Source organism: Chrysochloris asiatica, unplaced genomic scaffold (assembly GCF_000296735.1).
Source record: "Chrysochloris asiatica unplaced genomic scaffold, ChrAsi1.0 scaffold00274, whole genome shotgun sequence".
Taxonomy (NCBI): domain Eukaryota; kingdom Metazoa; phylum Chordata; class Mammalia; order Afrosoricida; family Chrysochloridae; genus Chrysochloris; species Chrysochloris asiatica.
The window spans coordinates 2,652,647-2,665,576 of record NW_006408792.1 but is presented as its reverse complement, the minus strand read 5'-3'; the positions used below and the strand labels follow the sequence as shown (position 1 = coordinate 2,665,576).

General features: G+C 35.2%; 1 pseudogene; it reads left to right on the top strand.

Moving 5' to 3' along the window:
- Nucleotides 1-11,478: 11,478 nt before the first annotated feature.
- Nucleotides 11,479-12,324, top strand: LOC102820856 (annotated as a pseudogene).
- The last annotated feature ends 606 nt before the right edge of the window (nucleotides 12,325-12,930 follow it).

Below are 12,930 nucleotides of genomic sequence, written 5' to 3'. Positions count from 1 at the left end.
TTATTTCCACATTTCATTGGATCACGTCTCTTAGGAATGGGTACCCAATATGGATCTCTTCCAATTGCTTGGCCAGGTAGTCATCTTACAAATTTCCTCACATAGATTTGTGAGTGCCTCCAGTGCTGCATCAGTTTGTTGAAATATTTCAATTTGTATTCCATTAATTCCCGGAGCCTTATTTCTCACCAATGACTTCAGTAAAGCTTAAACTTATTCTTTCTTGATCATATTCTACATCTTGAAACATTGCAGAGAATGAGTATTCTAGAACATTTAATTTTGCTCATTAGGAACCTGTACATAGACCAAAAGACAGTTGTTTGAAAAGAACAAGGAAACACTGAATGGTTTAAAACTAGCAAAGGTGTGTACCAGGGTTACATTCTTTCACCATACTTGTTCAGTCTGTATGCTGAGCACATAATCTGAGAAGCTGGATTATATGAAGAGGAACATGGTATCAGGATTGGAGGAAAACTCATTAATAACTTGTGATATTCAGATGATATAACCTTGTTTGCTAAAAGCGAAGAGGACTTAAAATACTCACTGATGAAGATCAAAGACCATAACCTTCAGTATGGGTTGCATCTTAATGTAAAGAAGACAAAAATCCTCATCACTGGACTAATAAATAACATCATCATAAATGGAGAAAAGACTGAAGTTTTCAAAGACTTCATTTTGCTAAGTTCAACTGTCAACACTCATGAAAACAGCAATTAAGAAATCAAATGATGTATTGCATTAGGCAAATCCTCTGCACAAGACCTCTTAAAAGTGTTGAAGAGCAATGCTATCAGTTTTAGGAATAAGGTACATCTTACCCAAGCCTCATATGCATGCGAGAGTTGGACAGTGAATAAGGAAGACCGTAAAAGAATTGATGTGTTTGAATTATGGTGTTGGAGGAGAATATTTAAAGTTCTATGGACTTACAAAAGAACAAACAGATGTGTGTTGGAAAAAGTAGTCAGAACACTCCTTGGAAGCCAGAATGTCCAGACTTCATCTCTCATACTTTGGACATATTATCAGAAGGGACCAGTCACTGAAGAAGGATATCATGTTTGGTAAAGAGGGAGTGTTGGAGAATAAGAGGAAGACACAGTGGCACCAACAATAAGTTCAGGTGTAATAATAATTGTGAGGTTGGCCCAGACCAGGCAGTGTTTCATTCTCTTGTGCATAAGGTCTCTATGAGTCAATACCGACTTGATTGTACCTACCAACAACAACATGGTATACTTCCATGGAATCATCCACCATTCAAGGTCAAAAAGGGAAAAATTTACCTAGCAACAAAGTTTAGAGCAGTTGAAATGGAGGGTGGAATGGAAATAGGAATCACAGGGAGGGAGTGTGATAACTGTTGTTACATGAAAAGGATTGTAAATATTTGTTTTTGTTGTTGTTAGGCATCTTCGAGTTAATACTGACTCATAGTAACCCTGTGAATAATAGAATGAAGCACTGCTTAGTCCTGTGCCAATGCCACAATGGTTGTTACACTTGAGTCCATTGCTGCTGCCACTGTGCCAATCCATCTCCTTGGTGAAATTCCTTTTTTGCTGACTCTCCACTTTCCCAAGCATAATGTCCTTCTGTAGGACTCATCCTTCCTGATAATGTGTCTGAAGTATGAGAGACAAAATATAGCCATCCTGGCTTCTAAGGAGCACTCTGGCACCTAAGAACAACAACCTCTTGAAATCGTTGAAGATCGGCCATTTCATTTTGGTACAATGACTCTGTTTTCCTTCCATCTTGTTTTGTTGTTTAATTGTGAATTATGTGATAGTCTGCATGGGAGAACACCAGCCCCATATTCATTCTATCTTACTTTGCTTCACTGCAATGATTAAAAATTTCCTGCATGCATCATCAAACAATCAAATCTTTCCATCTTCTTTTGATGCTTTCTGCATCATTTATTATCTTGCATATTGTTGATAAGTGCTGTCAAGTAGGTTCTCACTCATAGTGACCCTGTATAGCATTTCTGAGGGGTTTTAAGTCTTTTTAGGCCCAGAAAGTCTCATCTTTCTCCTGTGGAGAGGGTGGTAGACTCAAACCCCAAATCTTGTGGTTTGCAGTCCAGTGCTTATCTACACTCCCATTTTTGCCCACAGAATCCTTCAATATTTCATCTCAAGGCTTTGAATTTTTTTTTTTTTTTCAGTTATTTCAGTTTCAGAAATGCTGAGCATGTTCTTCCTTTTTGGTTTTCTGATTCCAAATCTTTGAATATTTTATTACAGTAGTTGAAGTCTTTGCATCCATTTTGGTCTTATTTTCCTGTCTTTTAATGATGTCTTGCTTTCTTCCTGGATGATGTTCTTGATGTTATCCCACAATTATACTTAATTTTGGTCATTAGTGTCTAATGCATTAAATCTGCTATTGAAGTAGTCTTGAATTTCACTTGGGTTTTATTCAAGGTCATATTTTGACTCCCATGGACTGGTTGTAATTTTCTTCAGCATAAGACTGAATTTGCATATGAGCAATTGATGATTTATTCCACAGCCTGCCTTGGTCTTGTTTTGACTAATGATTTTCCATTGTTTCTTCCCACAAATGTAGGCAATTTGATTCCTGTGTATTCCAATTAATGAGGTTCATGTGTATAGTTGGAGTCCTGGTATGGCATTGTTGGTTAATGTGCTGGACTGCAAAGTCCACTTGAACTGCAAGGCCAGTAGTTCAAGCTCATCAGCTGCTCCTTGTAAACCTTATACAGATCTCTATGGATTGGACCCTGACTCTACGGCACTTAACAACAACAACAACAACAATATTTGAATGAATAAATCATTGGACTTGAAAAAAATTCTATCATACACTCTCCAACATCATTCTCTATCACCACCACCATATTTTCCAACTTTTGATCCTTCCTCTTTGTTTCCAACTTTTGCATTCCAATTATCAATAATTATCAAATCATGTTGATTATATGTTTGATGAACTTTATACTGAAACAAGTTGATCGAATTTTTCAATTTCATCATTACTGGCTTTAGTGATTGATGCAGAGACTTGTATAAGAGGCAGCAGCAATGGGCTCAAGCATATCAAAGATTGTGAGGTTGGGGCAGGACTGGACAGAGTTGTGCATAGGGTTACTATGTGTTGGAAGTGAATCAACTGCACCTAACAACAACAACAGTAACAAACTTAGCAGAAGATGATTATCAGGTGTTTTCTCCCACTATACCTCTTGTGGTGTCCAATCACCAATATTTTAGAAAGCGGTCTAGAGCAAACTCTATCCTTCATAAACTCTTCATCTCACTGTTGTCGATTCCATTAAGACTCATGACAACCCTGTAAGACAGAGACAAACTGCTCCACAGACAAACTGAGCCTGTAAATCTATACATGAGCTGACAGCCTCATCTTTCTCCTGCAGAGCAGCTGGTGGGCTCAGACTGCTGACCTTGTAGTTAGAAGCCCAACACTTAACTTACTATGCCTCAAACTCTTTTGCATCAGATAAAAAAATAAAACAAATGTATATAAAAATAAAAATAGGTTTATAATCAATGTTTCAGTATTTCTTGTCACTTATAAAATACATATCCAAAACTACTTAATAATTAATTCAATTTAACAATCCAAGGCTTTAGAGATTGTATTAAATCAATATGCAATAAATAGCTATATATTAAAAAATGTGTCTGCATAATGATTCAATAGTTAAGTTTATATTTATTATAATATCAATATTATATAAAAGTGATATCTGTGTACTTGCTTTGTAAACCTCTGTATGAGTTTGAAATTTTCAGAATAACATTTTCTATGTAATTAAAAGGAAAAGAAATGAAACAAAATGTATGTTTCTGTAGTACTTAACACTAATACATTATAGAAAAGGCATAACTGTTAATTTTTTAAAAAATTTCAAATTAGTTTCATTTATCATAATTATATGGTAAATGAATTAATTATATGAGCTTGAACTCTTAAAATGCTTTTGTACTAGCAATTTCAATAAGTTTTTTTTTTTTTTTTTTTAAGTATAGCTCACTGAAATATTAAAAGTTTAATTCCCTTATTTTCTGGGAACTATAGAATTTTTTTCATTTATGTGCATAATTATTATCTCTATAAATAAAACTCTCAGCAGAGCTATTTTTATTATAAGAAATATGATATTGTCATTTTAAAACAGCTGTCAAAAGTGTGAAAACAATGAGAGATAAAAGCATTGTTTAAGTATTGACAAAGAAACTTCTAGACAAAGAGATACATAGCATAGATCTTCAAAGAGGCTTTTAGACAAATAGGTACGTAGAGAGCATATACCATTAATTTTACAACTTCAGCTACAGGTCAAATATAAACACAAATACAAAGACACATTGTTCCCTATATCGTAGAGCTATTCTCTTTCCCAGTGATTGTAGAAATTTTGATCAATCTGAGCTCACAACAGAAAAACTACTTACCAAAATTAACAAACTATATTCTTTATCATTACTTCTCTACCAGAAAATAGATACCAGTCATTCATCAACCTAGAATGCTGGTAGTGCAGTATAGTGCTTTACTTCTAACCAAACACTTGACCCAACAACTGCTCCAAGGGAGAATGAGGTGGCAATCTGCTTCTGTAAAAGTGTACAGTCTTTGAAACCCTAAAGGATATCTCTACTCTATCCTCTAGGATTGCTATGAGTCAAAATCAACTCATTGGTAATGCATTTATTCAACAACCATAGTCACTAAATGATTAGACCAGGGATCGACAAACTAGTCTATGGACCAATTTAGGATATGTCTCATTTTTGAATGACCCACAAAGATTGTGTTTTAATTTTTAATTAGTAAAAAAAAAAAAAAAATTAAAAATTGTGATACATAATTTATTGAATTCACATTGGAGTGATGCTGCTGTGAATTACTTCTTATAGTCCTTCTAGTTATCATCGTCTTTGTAGCTCCCACCAAATGACTGGGTTTTTGTTGTTACGTGCCTTGAGTTAATTCTGAATCATAATGACCCTTTCTAGGGTCTCTGAGGCTTTTACATCTTTGTGGGAATAGAAAGCCTCATCTTTTTTCTGCAAAATGGCTGGCAGGCTCGAACCACAGAACTTTGGTTCATAGTGTAGTGCTTATGCTTATCATATGGAGCCACTAAGCTCCCCAAATGACTGGGTAGTATTATGCAAAGGTGAGGTGCTGTAGCTCACCTAAGAGGTTTGGTACACTTGTAAGGTGGGATTATGCAAATAAGGTTCATGGAATCCTAATGATGGGGTAAATTTTCTTAAAGGACACAGGATGATCATGAGCGTTAATTATGAAGAAGTTTTAAGAATTTGTAAACTGCACTGGTAAGAAAAAGGCAAGTAAATTTGCACCGGGGAACTTTAGGGAAGTGTTAAATAGAAACACTGACTTCAGAAGTGTATAGATCTAGACAGAGGATACTTTGAAAAACAGTAGCTTCAAATTATGATATTTTTGTTTAATAAAGGACCTTATGCTTTTGTAACAATATTTTTCAATTTACCCATATATATATATATACACATACACATATATGTTTCAATGACTAGTTATCATTTATTTTATGCTTATTTGGATTTCTTGTCACTTTTTCTTAAGTATATAAACTAACGGCTGCTTTTTGTTGCATATTTTCAAGAACCATTATTATTATCTCTATAATTTTTCTGAATTCTACCTCGTTCATTTCTGCCCTTCTTCTTTTAACTGCTCTTTATGTTTTTTGTTACTTTTGTGTTCTTTTTTAAACTTTTGAGTTATATTATATTATTATTCTCTCATTTTAGTGCTATATTTATTTAAGGCTGTTTATAAATTGTTTATAAATCAAGGCTTACATATTTTTTGTTCTATTTTCATTATATTTAAATTTCAGATATTCTGCATTTTTCAGCTTTTCACCTCCCTTTTTTATTTAATAGCTGTGTTATAGAAGGCAGTGAATTTCCAGGTGCAAGAGCATTTTTGGTTTTACGTTTTGGAGTCTTTTTTGGTTTCTTGTTTAGTTTATGTTTCTGTTTGGTTGCATTTTGATCTGAAATTGTTACTTGTATTGTTTCTGTTTTATCGAGGTCCTAAAAATCATGGAGCAGAGGATGAAAGCCAGGCTTACTTTGGCTTGTCTAAGTTTCAGATCCACAAAGTCTGTGGGCACAATAAAATGGTTGTTTTATAGCATTAAGTTTTGGGATGGCTGTTACCTATAACAGATAACAGAAATATGGTAGGATTTCAAGAAAATTTAACTTTACGATTTTACAGAAAAACAGAAATTCAGTATTGCATATGACACCATTACTGTTGTTGTTGTTCTTAAGTGCTGTCAAGTCAGTTCCTACTCTTAGTGACCCTGTATATGGTTTCTGAGGAGTCATTGGTAGGCTTGAACTGCCAACTTTGTGGGCTGCAGTCCAGTGCTTATCCTACAGTGTTGCACCAGGATTCCATATTCAGTCAGCCCTCTGACATTTGCATTCCCTTTAGTTACTGGGAGTTTACTGATTATAGAAGTTTTCATCATCAGCCCAGAACATTTTTATGGTCTTAGTTATTAAGACAAGAAATAAAAGGGGGAAAAAATAGAAAGACAGAAAATTCACTCATTAGTACTAGAACCAGACCCACTTTTGCACAAAAGAGATCATGTCTGCAATTGTTTCTCTGGTTCAGTTTTTCTAATACAAATAGAACCAGAGTGGGTGTAGCAGCTTGTATAATTTTTCCTTCTAGCTGCTTTTCCCCATCATACAAATTAAATTTCAAACATGATTTTTTGTTCCATATTCAACTTCTCAAACATTTGGTTGTCAAAATGGCTGGTCAGTACTGCCTTATTTTTTTCATTGTTATGGAAGTACTTGTTTGTATGATGACTTTTCTTTTGCTTTTAATGAGGTGCAAAATTGCCATCTTCCTCTATTGTAAGTGTGCCCCTGGCTGGCTGCTGACTTCACAATTCAGAACAGGTAATTTGTGAGCCATTGCTATTATCTCCATGAAGTTTATCCTAGAGTCAGTGTGTAACTGTTTGTCTTTGCCATCTGACCTCAGGATAAGAAATGGTTTTCAAATGCCCATCACTAAAATTCTTGGTTGCTGTTGTTTATGGACTGTTATAGTTACCAATATCCTGCAGGCTTTGGGCTCAGTCTCTGAACTCATTTCAACTCTTCATCTCTACATCATCTATGGCAATCATTTAGAATGAACCTGAAAGGCTACATAAAGCCTTTGGAAACATGCTGAAATTCTCCTGGAATTGGACCCAATTGGTAAGATTAAGTTAGACTTGATCCTGTGGACAGAGATGCCAGAATTCTTGTTGCTGTTCTGGACCAGAGACTTCTATGAATCTGTATTGCTATAGGACTGAAAATAACAGATTCAATTTCTATGTGATAATAATAAAAAAAAACATTTCGAAGATTATTTTGTTTTGGTTTGTTTCCTAAAAGCTTTCTCTGGTTAGCACTATTGTTACTTAACACTTTGTTAGAATTTTTGTCAGTACAAACATATAAATGCATACACACATATACACAAAGGGAACAGAAATACAAGATATGATCAGTGGGAAGTGAAAATATTATTTATGGTTTATATTTAGAACATCCAAGTGAAACAACTGAAAACTCCTAAAATAAATTTGGTGAGCTTAAAAAAATATATTTTTTTAAATTGTAAAACATATAGACAATGGGTAGACACAATGAGAAAATTATTAGTTTCATTTAAAATGTTGTCAAATGCCTTCAAGTGAATTTTGAATCACAGTCACTATGTATAACAGAAGGAAACACTGCCTGGTCCTGCACCATCCTCAAAATCATTGTCTATGTTTGAGCCCATTGTTGCAGTCATTGTGTCAGTCTATCTTGTTGAGCGTATTTCTACTTTGCTAAGTATGATGTTTTTCTCCAGACACTGGTCACTCTTAATTAAATGTCCAAATATGTGAGACAACCTCTTTACTTCTAATATTCTGGCTGTACATCTAAGACAAGTGTTTGTTCTTCTGTCAGTTCATGGTATATCTGATATTTTTTGCCAAATGTATCAGTTCTACTTTGGTCTTCCTTAATCATTGTCCAACTTTTACATGTATATGAAGCATACCGTAGTCTTCAAAGTGACCTATTTGCTTTTTAACATTTTAAAGAGATTTTTTTTTCTTGTAGCACATTTGCCCAAGGTAATATGTTTTTTGAATTTTTGAATGCTGGTTCCATGAGCACTGAGAGTGGATTAAAGTAAAACAATACCCCTGACAAACTCATTCTTTTTTTATATCTATCATGATGCTGCATATTGACCCAGTTGTAAAGATTTACAATAGTATTTACCACTTTCTCAGTAAAATAATATTTTTAAAATTTCCCATATTGTCTACAATTCTCTAAAAACAAAAATTATTGTTGTTGTTAAGTGCCATAGAGTTGGTTCCAATTATTAGTGGAATAAGGTTTAGGGTATAGTGTTTCCAAGGAACTGTTGGTGGATTTGAAGCACTGACCCTGTGATTCAAACCAACCTTGTAGTCCAGTGCATTCTTCCGCAATGCCACACAGGAATCTAAAACATAAACTAAACCATTGTAAACTTTTAATATGTAAATTTACCTATATTTATTTAGTTGTGCCATCACTGGTTTTTTTGATATCTAGTTTTCATCATCATAAATTACTCTATGATGAGCATTCATGCATGCTGTTTGTATCACAAAGCTTTTTCATAAAACCCATTCAATAAATACAAGTACTGAATCAAAAGATCCAATGCTTTCTGAGGAATTTTTTGACATGCTGAAAATTTGTCAAAAATATTGTTATAATGTTTTATCTTACCTGTATCATAGGGCTATGCCTTCTTATGACAGCTTCACCAACATTAATTTACATTAAGAATAACTACATACAGTCATAGCAGTAAGATGGGCCTAAAATTTAGCTAACTGCTTTAATTTCATGTATTCATTTGAATGTGAATAATGGGAAGTCCATAACACCCAACTGTGTCCATGCAGAACCTGTACTTAGACCAAGAGGCAGTCATACAAATAAAATAAGGGCATACCGTGCGGCTTAAAATCAGAAAAAGTATGTGTCATATTTGTATCATTTCACTATACTTACTCAATTGGTATGCTGAGCAAGTAATTTGGGAAGATGGACTATATAAAGAAGAACAGGACATCAAAAGTGGAAGAAGACTCCTTGCAGTCTTCAATATGCAGATGACACAATTTTGCTTGTTGAAATCAAAGAGGACTTGAAGCACATCAAATCAGGTCAAGACTACAACCTTCATTGTGGATTACATTTCAATATAAAATAATGAGAATCCTCACAATTGGACCAGTAGCAACATCATGCTAAATGGAGAAAAGAATGAAGCTTTCAAGAATTTCATTTTACTTGGAGCCACAATCAAGACATTGCATTGGATTCTATTAAGATATGAAGAAAATACTATGGCTATGTTTTTGCTTTAAAACACACACACAACAATGCAGATACTTTAGAAATATGTTGTTTATTGTTATTGTTGTTAGGTGCTATAGGGTTGCTATCAACTCACAGGGACCCTACGCATAACAGAACAAAACTCTGCCTAATCCTGGGACAACCTCACAATCTGTGCTACACCTAAACTCACTGCTGTCGCCACTGTGTCATTCCATGTCCCTGGGGGTTTTCATCTTTATCTCCGACCCTCCACTTTCCCAAACATGACATCCTTCTCCAGTGACTGGTCCCTTCTGATAATATGTCCGAAGTATGAGAGACAAAGTCTGGCCATCCTGGCTTCCAAGGAATAGACTGTATATACTTCCTTCCACACAGATCTGTTTGTTCTTTTGGCAGCCCATGGCCCTTATAATATTCGCCTCCAACACCATAAGGCAAATGCATCAATTCTTCTAGCATTTTCCTTATTCACTATCTCCAACTTTTGCATGCATATGAGGTTATTGAAAATACCATGACTTGGGTCAATCACACGTTAGTCCTCAAACTAGTATCTCTGCTCTTCAACACTTTAAAGAGGTCTTGTATGGCAGATTTGCCTAATGCAATAAGTTGTTTGAATTCTTGACTGCTGATTGAATGAGTTTTGATGGTTGATGCAAGCAAAATGAAGTCTTTGAACAACTTTCTTCATTTATATGGATGCTATTTACTGGTCCAGTGATGAGGATTTTTGTTTTATTTTCTTTGAGATAAAACCCATACAGAAGGCTGTGGTCTTTGATCTCCATTAATAAGTATTTTAAGTTCTCTTTCTTTAAGCAAGAAAGGTTGTATCAATTGCATATTGCAGGTTGTTAATGAGTCTTCTTCCAATCTTGATGCCACATTTTTCTTCATATAATCCTGCTTCTTAGATTATTTGCCATGCACTGAATAAGTATAATGTAAGAATACAACCTTGGTGCACACTTTTTCTAATTTTAAACCATTCAATATTCCCTTGTTCTGGTTGTACAACTGTTTCTTGGTCTATGTACAGTTTCCTCATAAGCACAATTAAGTTTTCCAGAATACTCATACTTTGCAATGTTGTCCAAAGCTTGTCATGATCCACACAGTTGAAAGAGTTTACGTAGTTCATAGGCACAGATAGACATCTTTCTGGTATTCTCCGTTTTCAGCCAAGAACTGTCTGACATCAGCAATGATATCCCTCATTTCATGTCCTCCTTGGTATCTGGCTTTAACTTCTGGAACTTCTCTGTCAATATATAGTTGTAACCATTTCTAGATTACCTTTAGTAATACTTTACTCAAATGGAATATCAATGATATTGTCCGATGATTTCCACATTCTTTTGGGTCACCACCATGTTTGGAATGGGCACAAACATGGATCATTTCCAGTCAGTTGGCCAGATAGTTGTCTTCCAAATTTCTTGGCATAGGTAAGTGACTACCTCCAGTACTGTATCAGTTTGGTGAAAGATTTCAATTTGTATTCCATCAATTCCAGATGTCTTAATTTTTGCCAATGACTTCAGTGCACCTTGTCAGAGGAGACTCTGAATTTTGCTCTCCCATGTAGAGATTCAAAAGCAAATTGAGGATAAAATTTCAACAGAAAATTTCAAAGGTGAGCTAGAGAAGACAAAGGAAAATATTATAATGAAATGTGCAAAGACCTAGAGTTAGAAAACAAAACAAAACAAAAAGGGCGCGGGGGACACGCTCAGCATTTCTCAAGCTGAGGGGACTGAAGAAAAGTTAAAACATCAACTTGTGGTTGTTGTGTTGTTAGGTGTCATCTAGTCAATACCGACTCATAGCAACATTATGCACAGCAGAACAAAACACTGCCCAATCCTGGGCCAACCTCACTGAAGGCAAAATATGGGCAAAATATTGAATGACACAGAAAATATCAAAAGAAGATGGAAGGGGGGAGTCTGGGTTGGGTTCCTCAGCTGCAGACCCCATGATGGCACAGGAGGAGCCTCTGAACTTCCACGTGCTTGCCAACTCTCAGATGCTTCTGGATCTCTGGTCCAGAACCTCTACAACTTTGGTGAGAGGGAAGATGAAACAAAATATCAAAGGAGAAGAAAGAAAAGGGAAAGTAAGAAGAGAGATTTGAAGCCCACAAAATTTTATGAACCAGCCCCTCAACCCAATTTTTTTACAAGAGGCCAAAGGAAAAGTGGTTCCAACTTCTTAAAGGTGCTCAGAGAGGAGCTGCATTGTTCTACTGGGACCTCCACAAGTTCCTCTTCAGAATCAGAAAGAGTTGCTGCAGTATCTCCCTCTTCCTTGAAGAATAACAAGAAGCATGTAGAAGTGCTAGAATTTCACAGCATACATAAAAAGAAAACTGAGGCTGAGGCAATATGAGAACACAGAGGTGAAAATAAATGTCCTTGAGAAAGATGTGGATATGTAAGAATTTAATTTAGAAAATACTTGTTTGAAATTGTACTGGTTTGGAACCACAAGTTGTAGAAAGGAAAGGAGAGGGTTCTGGAATAGGAATGTGCTATTATACTGGGTGCTAAGCCTCCTGAAAAGAGTTGCATTAATTATAAGCTTATGCAGGAGCAAATCAAGGGAAAAAAGCCAGCAAAGGAAGAAGAAAAAAGAATGGCCCAGGACACAGGACACAGATATTAAAAAAAAAAATAAAAAGACAAGAAATAGGCAATCAGACAGGAAATCCCAAAATAAGAAACCAGTGCCAAGTGGAAGGGTTGGACAGATTGGAAAATTGTTAAATGGCACATTAATTCTGAGGCCAGTTGAATAAAGAAATTCTTCCAGAGTGACTAAATGAAGTACTTTACAGAAGAATGGAAGCAAGTCCTCATGAAGAAACTGGCATTGTGCAACTTAAAGCTGATTCTTAATTATTTCATGTTCACAAACTGCTTTTATTGTTCAAAACCAAATCAAACAGATAGTACATTTCTAGTCATTCAGGTGTCTGTTTCTGGTAATGAATGTGTTCGGTCAACTACAGTATAAATGTAAAGCAAACCTACTAAAAATAATTTTTTAAATATTCCTAGAAAGATTCACTTGTATTTTCACTAGTGTTTTGTACATTTCTTTATAATACTGTTTTTCATACTTTTACTCTTTTATAAATGTTGCTAATTAACTTTGTTGTTTTGACAGCCCATGGCCCTTTTAATATTGTCCTCCAACACCATAACTCAAAAGCATCAATTCTTCCATGGTCTTCCTTATTCCTTGTCCAGCTTTTACATGCAGAAAATACCATGGCTTGGGTCAGGCGCACCTTAGTCTTCAAGCTGACAGTTTTGCTCTTCAACACTTTAAAAAGGTCTTGTACAACAGATTTGCCCAATGCAATACGTCATTTGATTTCTTGACTGCTGTTTCTGTGAGTGTTGATAGTTGATCCAAGAAGAATGAA